The sequence below is a fragment of the Lolium rigidum genome, chromosome 6, assembly GCF_022539505.1.
Source record: "Lolium rigidum isolate FL_2022 chromosome 6, APGP_CSIRO_Lrig_0.1, whole genome shotgun sequence".
Lineage (NCBI taxonomy): Eukaryota > Viridiplantae > Streptophyta > Magnoliopsida > Poales > Poaceae > Lolium > Lolium rigidum.
The window spans coordinates 69,058,909-69,066,306 of record NC_061513.1 but is presented as its reverse complement, the minus strand read 5'-3'; positions in this window follow the sequence as shown (position 1 = coordinate 69,066,306).

Sequence of the window (7,398 nt, the reverse complement as noted above, 5' to 3'; positions counted from 1 at the left end):
GCTCATTGCGAGGTTGCACGCACGATACAAGTTCCTAGGCGACTACGCCTCCGGTCATCAAACCAACAACATTGTGAACTCACAAGCCCTCACGAAGTTCACCAAACACCTCGGCAGCTTATAAGTACATGGTGCGGAAGCCGATTGCTGAGGGCAAAGGTTTCGAAGAGGTCCACTCCGCCTTTCCGCATGTCACCCGGGCGGACTTTGATGCTTTTGTGGCCAATGAAGAGCTACAAGCAACCAAGAATCGCAAGTTGTGGGGGAAGGAAATGCGGGAGCTTAACATCGGCAACCACAACCTTGGGAGCCGTGGGTACGAGGGAAAGGAGCCCTATTGGGCGAAGGAGGACGAGGCGTATGTAAATGCCGGCATTGAGAACCCCTGGCTCAAGTACAAGGACCCGCTTGAAAGAAGATTCATCGAGGTCCCGGTACCATAAGAAGAAACTAACCGGGGAACTTGTCACGGACCCGAAGGTCGTAAGCAGACATAATTTGGTTCACGAACGACAAGAAGGTCCTGTCCTTGGAGAAAAAACTGGTAAGCAATTTACCGGTTTAATTAGATCAAGTATCGTTCATATAATAGTAGCAACATTTCTAAATGGTTCACGTTTCTTCCGCGAGGAAGAAGAAAGACAAAGACTTTCTCAAGGTGACGAAGGCTCCTCGTCCCAGGCGTCGACGGGCAGGGTAGCATGGGACAAGCCTCTCGTACGGGCGCTAAACATCGTCAATGAGCATTCACCTACGAGAAGGCCGCATAGAGGCCGTGTGGCTGGCGCCGGTACAGGCCACAAGCATGTTAACTACGGCTTGTCGTCTGCGGCCGATAAAAATGCGCGCGGTGAGAGGAAGCGGCGGGAGGCGGAGGAAATGAGGGAGTCAATCCTAGCCCAAGTCCAAGCTGGTTTGGTACCGCAGCTGGTACCGCAACTCAAAGCTACACTCGTACACTGAAGTCAAAGCTGAAGTCGCCGCTTTAGTCCAAGCAGATTTCGACGCTCTACACGCGTGGTATGAGGGTGGCAAACAAGGCCCCCCCCAGAAAATGCAAGTGGTTAGCTTCGACGGCGGCAACTCGATGGCGCCGCCGTCCGCCGGCAATGACAATGTTATAATGGAGACTCCTCCGGCCGCCGGCAATGTCGGCGGTGCTAGGGATTCACCGTCCATGCCGGGTAGCAGCCCCTCCGTCACTTGCACGCCCGCCGCCGCATGTGTCGGCCCGTCGACATTAGCCGAGCTCAACGCCCTCAAGGTAATTAACTAATGTGTACATCAAGTTAATATATTAGTTTCATCATCCTTGCCCTCTCTCTAACGCCATACACATGTTCTCGCAGGCGCTCTCAACGCCATGCACCTTCCTGATGAGAGTAAACGATGAACTCAAAGACGTCGCGAGGGGGTCCATCCTTCGGCCCCTTGATAAGAAGTGGCACACACGAGATATGGCGGATGACGTTTACCGGGTTGAAGTGGATCGGGCGTTACCGGGCTATGAGGATTTGTTTCCTCCTAATCAACCGCATGGTGCCGATGACGATAGCCCGTTGAATGCGGCCTCACTGAAGGGTTGGGTACTGCTATGGCCGAAGACCCTAATTCGGATACACACCTACTCGGGGTCGACGGCAAGCAAAGACAAGCACCTTGCGGCGCCACATGTCAGCGTCCCTCCACGACAGCCAGCGGCGCCGGTGGTCATCGCCCCACCAGAACGGCCAGCTGCGCCGGAGGTCGGCGCCCCACCACAACGGCCGAGCTGCGCCGGAGGCCGAGGAATACGAACGTGAGAACTTCCAATGGGATATTCCTACGTCTTCACAAGTTGTCCATGAGGATGCGCCGGCATCGAAATATGTGTGCTCCAAGAAGGCTGTTCGATTCTCAAGAAACGGCTGAGGAGGAAAATCCTGAGGAGGTCGCCACCGCCGCCGTCAAAAATATGCTTGAGCCCAAACACACTCCGTGCTACGGCCACTACGGCGATGGATGGTCCAGCACTACAACCCAAGAAGAGGAAGAGGGCAAATAAGAAGGACGCCAAAGACAAGGCGGCGGCCAAATCCAAGGACAAGGTCCCACTCCTTGACAAGTTGCCAAACAATTGGCGACCTCTGCATCACTTGGGTGAACCGATGCTCCCGGAGCATGTCCTGAATAAACTCACCCCGGATATGAGGAGCTTGCATGAGACCTGTCGGGCATGTGGAGAACATTCTTCTCAAATCAAAAGATCCTGCTTACCCTCTCTTCGTGGCGAAGGTGCCAAGCCGGCATGAACTTCGTCGAGAAGTACCCCGCGGACTTGTGCTTCATCCGGTTCAACGACATCTTCGGCATCTATCGCATGCAAGCGCTCCACTTTAGTGTGGTTCGCCTAGTTGCTCTTAGCTTGTCTTCCCAGATTGTTAAGGAGGGGACGCCGACCATCGCGATAATGGACCCCTTCTATATGCGGGAGAGCATCATACCGCAACGCCGGGGATCGCGCGATTGCCACCCGGCGAGTCGAGGATTTCATGCTGGCGAACATTAAAAGGGCGCCATTCTCATCCCTTACTTCCCAGAGTAAGTAATCACTCGCTAGTCCCCCATCACCATTCTATCCTATATCTCCATTTGCATTTCCAAAGGTTAATCCGTGTGTTTTCCGCAGAGACAAGTTACGCACCCTCATCGTCGTGCACCCGCAACACTCGCATGCGGTCTATCTCGACTCGGGTAGGGACCGCAAGAAAGACTACACCCACATCAGGGCCCTTCTCAATGATGCTCTCACCGGCTTCGCCAACAAGGCGAGCCCCCTCAAAGTAGAGAGGAAATCCCGAGGAGGCTTGGTCTTAACCCACACAACCAACTTCCCTGCCTCGGGCGGTCGATGCAAGACAATGGGATGGACGCGTGGTATGCCATCCTTCGGATGCGGGAGTACATAAAGTACGCGGATGACATGTTGCTGCCGAGAGAATCTCGAAACATGTTTGCAAACATGGCGGATGTCCACGATAGAGAGATTAGAAAGAGCTGGGGTCGCATCCAACAGTTCATTTGCACGGTAATCTGCGGGATGTCAACGCTAGGTACGGCGAGTTCTTCTACGGCTACGGTCTACCACCTAATGACGAGATAGAACTCCGCTTGGAGATGTCGCGTGATGAGAGGCCGTTCAACTCGCTTGAGGGCTGCCGTCCATTCCCCCCTAGGCGTACAACCTGATCCTACGACGGGAACACTTGCTAAAGCTTGAACGATATGTCCTTGAACTTCCGTATTGTAATAATTGCTATATATTCCAATAGAATTGACTTGTTGCTTTTAGTTAGTTGTATGAATGTGCATGTGAACATGTGTCTATAGTTTCATTTACTTTGCTATATATTTTAAGATTATGGCGTAGATAGCTTAATAATTATTTGCATTACTTGCCTCGTATTTGGAGTTCGCCGATGATTAGAATGTTCGGTCACTCGTACACTCGGGGGTGGAGCCAGTGAGCCTTGGTGCGACGGCCACAAGTATCAATCTCTTATGCATCCTACCTAGCCTCCACTGACTCCATCCCTGGATGTTAATATTTGTTTCGACCGACAAAGTATGAGGCACGCTATTTAATTCGTACTACTTGTCTTTTATTTGAGTTCGCACTTCTTAATTGCATTGGCCGATGATTAAAATGTTCGGTCACTTGTACACTCCGGGGTGGGGCCAGTGAGGCTTGGTGTGATGGCCACAAATATCAATCTATTGTGCATACTACCTAGCCTCGCTGACACCATCCCTGTATGTTATTATTTATTTCGACCAACAAAGTATGAGGCACATGCTATTTAGTTCGTACTACTTGTCTCTTATTTGAGTTGGCACTTGTTCATTGCATTGGTACTAACGTTTTACTTGTCTTGTGAATGGAGATGCCGACGACATATGTCGTGTACAAGGGGAGGGTTCCTGGAGTCTACGACGACTGGGAGGACTGTCGGAGGCAGGTGCACCGTTTCAGCGGCAACAACTACAAGGGATACCCCACTAGGGTGGAGGCGGAAGGAATATACGCCCGTTATGTAGCGGGAGAGATGAGGGACATGAGGAGGAACCGGATGAAGACCATGGCCTTCGTGATGATGGTCATCATGACCATGTTGGTTATGTTCTATGTGATTGTAGTTTAGGTTAGGACCTACATTGTGAGGTGTATGATGATACTTGTGACGACTATGTACCGAGACTTCTAACTTTGTGAAACTTCGTCGTTCGGTGTTGCATATGCACATGTGTTATATGAATCAACGAGACTTGCGTATTTGTGTATTGATACCAAAATGAAACTTGGCTCTCTATGTGCTTCTCATATTGCATGTACTCTGTTGTCTAAATGTGAACTGTTATATACTTGCTATATAAATATGCAAATATGAATTGTAATATCTTTGGAAAAAGCGCGAAAATTGAATTTTCGAATATTACTGCCGGCGCACCTCAATGCCCTTACGCCGGCGCACATCGCACGCGCCGTCGTTGGCAGCCCTACTGCCGGCGCGGTGGCACGTGCGCCGGTGGAACAAGCCCGTTGCCGGCGAAGTAATCGCTGGTGCGCCGGCAGTAGATGAACTTCCGCCGGCGCACAGGGTGGTGCGCCGGCAGTAGCCACTTATCACCGGCCCGTTCGCACCGGCGGGCTAGGGTGCGCCGGCGGTAGACCAAATAGGTGCGCCGGCAATAGGCCTTTTCCTTGTAGTGAGATCGCCTCCGGCACCCTGCCGGAGAGGGGAATCATCTCCCGGAGGGCTCTTCATCGCCATGATCGCCTCCGGATCGATGTGTGAGTAGTCCACCCCTGGACTATGGGTCCATAGCAGTAGCTAGATGGTTGTCTTCTCCTCATTGTGCTATCATGTTAGATCTTGTGAGCTGCCTATCATGATCAAGATCATCTATTTGTAATGCTACATGTTGTGTTTGTTGGGATCCGATGAATATTGAATACTATGTCAAGTTGATTATCAATCTATCATATATGTTGTTTATGTTCTTGCATGCTCTCCGTTGCTAGTAGAGGCTCTAGCCAAGTTGATACTTGTAACTCCAAGAGGGAGTATTTATGCTCGATAGTGGGTTCATGCCTCCATTGAATGCGGGACGATGATCGAAAGTTCTAAGGTTGTGGATGTCGTTGTTGCCACTAGGGATAAAACATCGATGCTTTGTCTAAGGATATTTGTGTTGATTACATTACGCACCATACTTAATGCAATTGTCCGTTGTTTGCAACTTAATACTTGGAAGGGGTTCGGATGATAACTCTGAAAGTGGACTTTTAGGCATAGATGCATGCTTGGATAGCGGTCTATGTACTTTGTCGTAATGCCCTGATTAAATCTCATAGTACTCATCATGATATATGTATGTGCATTGTTATGCCTTCTCTATTTGTCAATTGCCCAACTGTAATTTGTTCACCCAACATGCTATTTATCTTATGGGAGAGACACCACTAGTGAACTGTGGATCCCGGTCCATTCTTTACATCCGAAATACAATCTACTGCAATACTTGTTCTTTATTGTTCTTCGCAAACAATCATCTTCCACACAATACGTTTAATCCTTTGTTTACAGCAAGCCGGTGAGATTGACAACCTCACTGTTACGTTGGGGCAAAGTACTTTGATTGTGTTGTGCAGGTTCCACGTTGGCGCCGGAATCCCCGGTGTTGCGCCGCACTACACTCCGCCACCAACAACCTTCACGTGTTCCTTGACTCCTACTGGTTCGATAACCTTGGTTTCTTACTGAGGGAAAACTTGCTGTTGTACGCATCACACCTTCCTCTTGGGGTTCCCAATGGACGTGTGTCTCACGCGTATCACACCACAAAGGGGGAGATTGAAAGAGCGATAGTACCGGTGTTGAGAGCGGTAGTACAACTACCACTTTCAACACCAGGCACACGCCAGCTGGAGCCGCCGTGCCGGTACTACCGGTTCCCCGCGGAACCGGTACTACTGCTTGCGGTACCAACCCAAGTGGCTAGAGCTACTTGAAACGGTCTAGTACCAGAGCGGTACCATGATCGGAACCACTGCTTGAATCACTCTTCGAGTGAATCGTGGTAGTACCGGTCGCGGTACCGGTCGAGTACCGGTGCAAAGTTTCCCCACATGTGGCATTACCGGTGGCAGTACCGCTCAGGTACCACCTTGGATGTAGTATCCAAATTATCCAGATTGGTACCGCGAGCGGTATCGGGACCGATAGTATCGGTCGTGCAGGATGTGCCTTAGTTGGGGAGCAACGGTCACACGGGACCGGTAGTACCGTTCGTGCAGGAAGAGGGGAATGGCTAGATTTTGAATCCCTCCTATGTAAAGGGGGTCTTCTTCCCCAGATCGATGAAGCATCTTTTCACTCTCTGTAATATCCCAGGTTTAGAGGCTACAAAATGAGAGAACACCAAAGTGTGCATTGCATTCATGCATAGAAAATCCGGGGAATTTTCGCGCTTTCAAATAAAACTTGTCACGGTAACTGAAGTTTCACTTGACTTGCTGGAATTGAAGTAGATCATCAAGTCAACCACTATAAACTTCACTGTGATCTTTGCTAAAACCTTGTTTTGGGTAGAGATGATTTGATCTATGGATTAGATCAAATGGAATTAGATTTACAACAACACATTCTTTAAGAATCAAACCCTAACTTATTAACACTTAAAAGTTAGCAACTACCTTTGTGTGTAATTTAATTCACTTCTAAACTTATTACCAAATAAGGTAAACCATAGGGTCTAAAGTGCATAAAAGCCACACATTCTTATTTAAATCATAACTTATTAAGTATATGAAATATCATAAAACTAAATCCATTTACATTACGAATTATAGTTCAAACTATTTGAATAAAACTAACTATGAGTATTTTGAAACTCATATGATCATGCCTTGGTGAAATCAAACACCAGCTATCCAAATTTGAGGAATAAACTTCAACTTTGACCTTTTGATCAATATTATAATATAAATCTAATCAAATATGATATAGTGACTCATCCACAATAATAAAACCCTCCACAAGATATTTAGTAGCAAATGCCACTTGGCTATCCAAAAATAAAACATATGATAGGATAATGATCATGCCACATAAGATGAAAATATCTACATGACTTGCATCACAAACTTTGCCACCTCATGATCAAATGATTGCTATGGATGAGGGCATGACAACCAAGCATCTTACTCATCAAACCAAAACAAGAGTCACCACCTATGTGTCATGATACTAGAGCTTGCCCAAGCCTATAAATAGGGCCACACTCTTCATCCATTTGCTCATCTAGTACCATAATACAAGGGATCAAACACTTGAGACCTTCCATGTGAATTAGCTA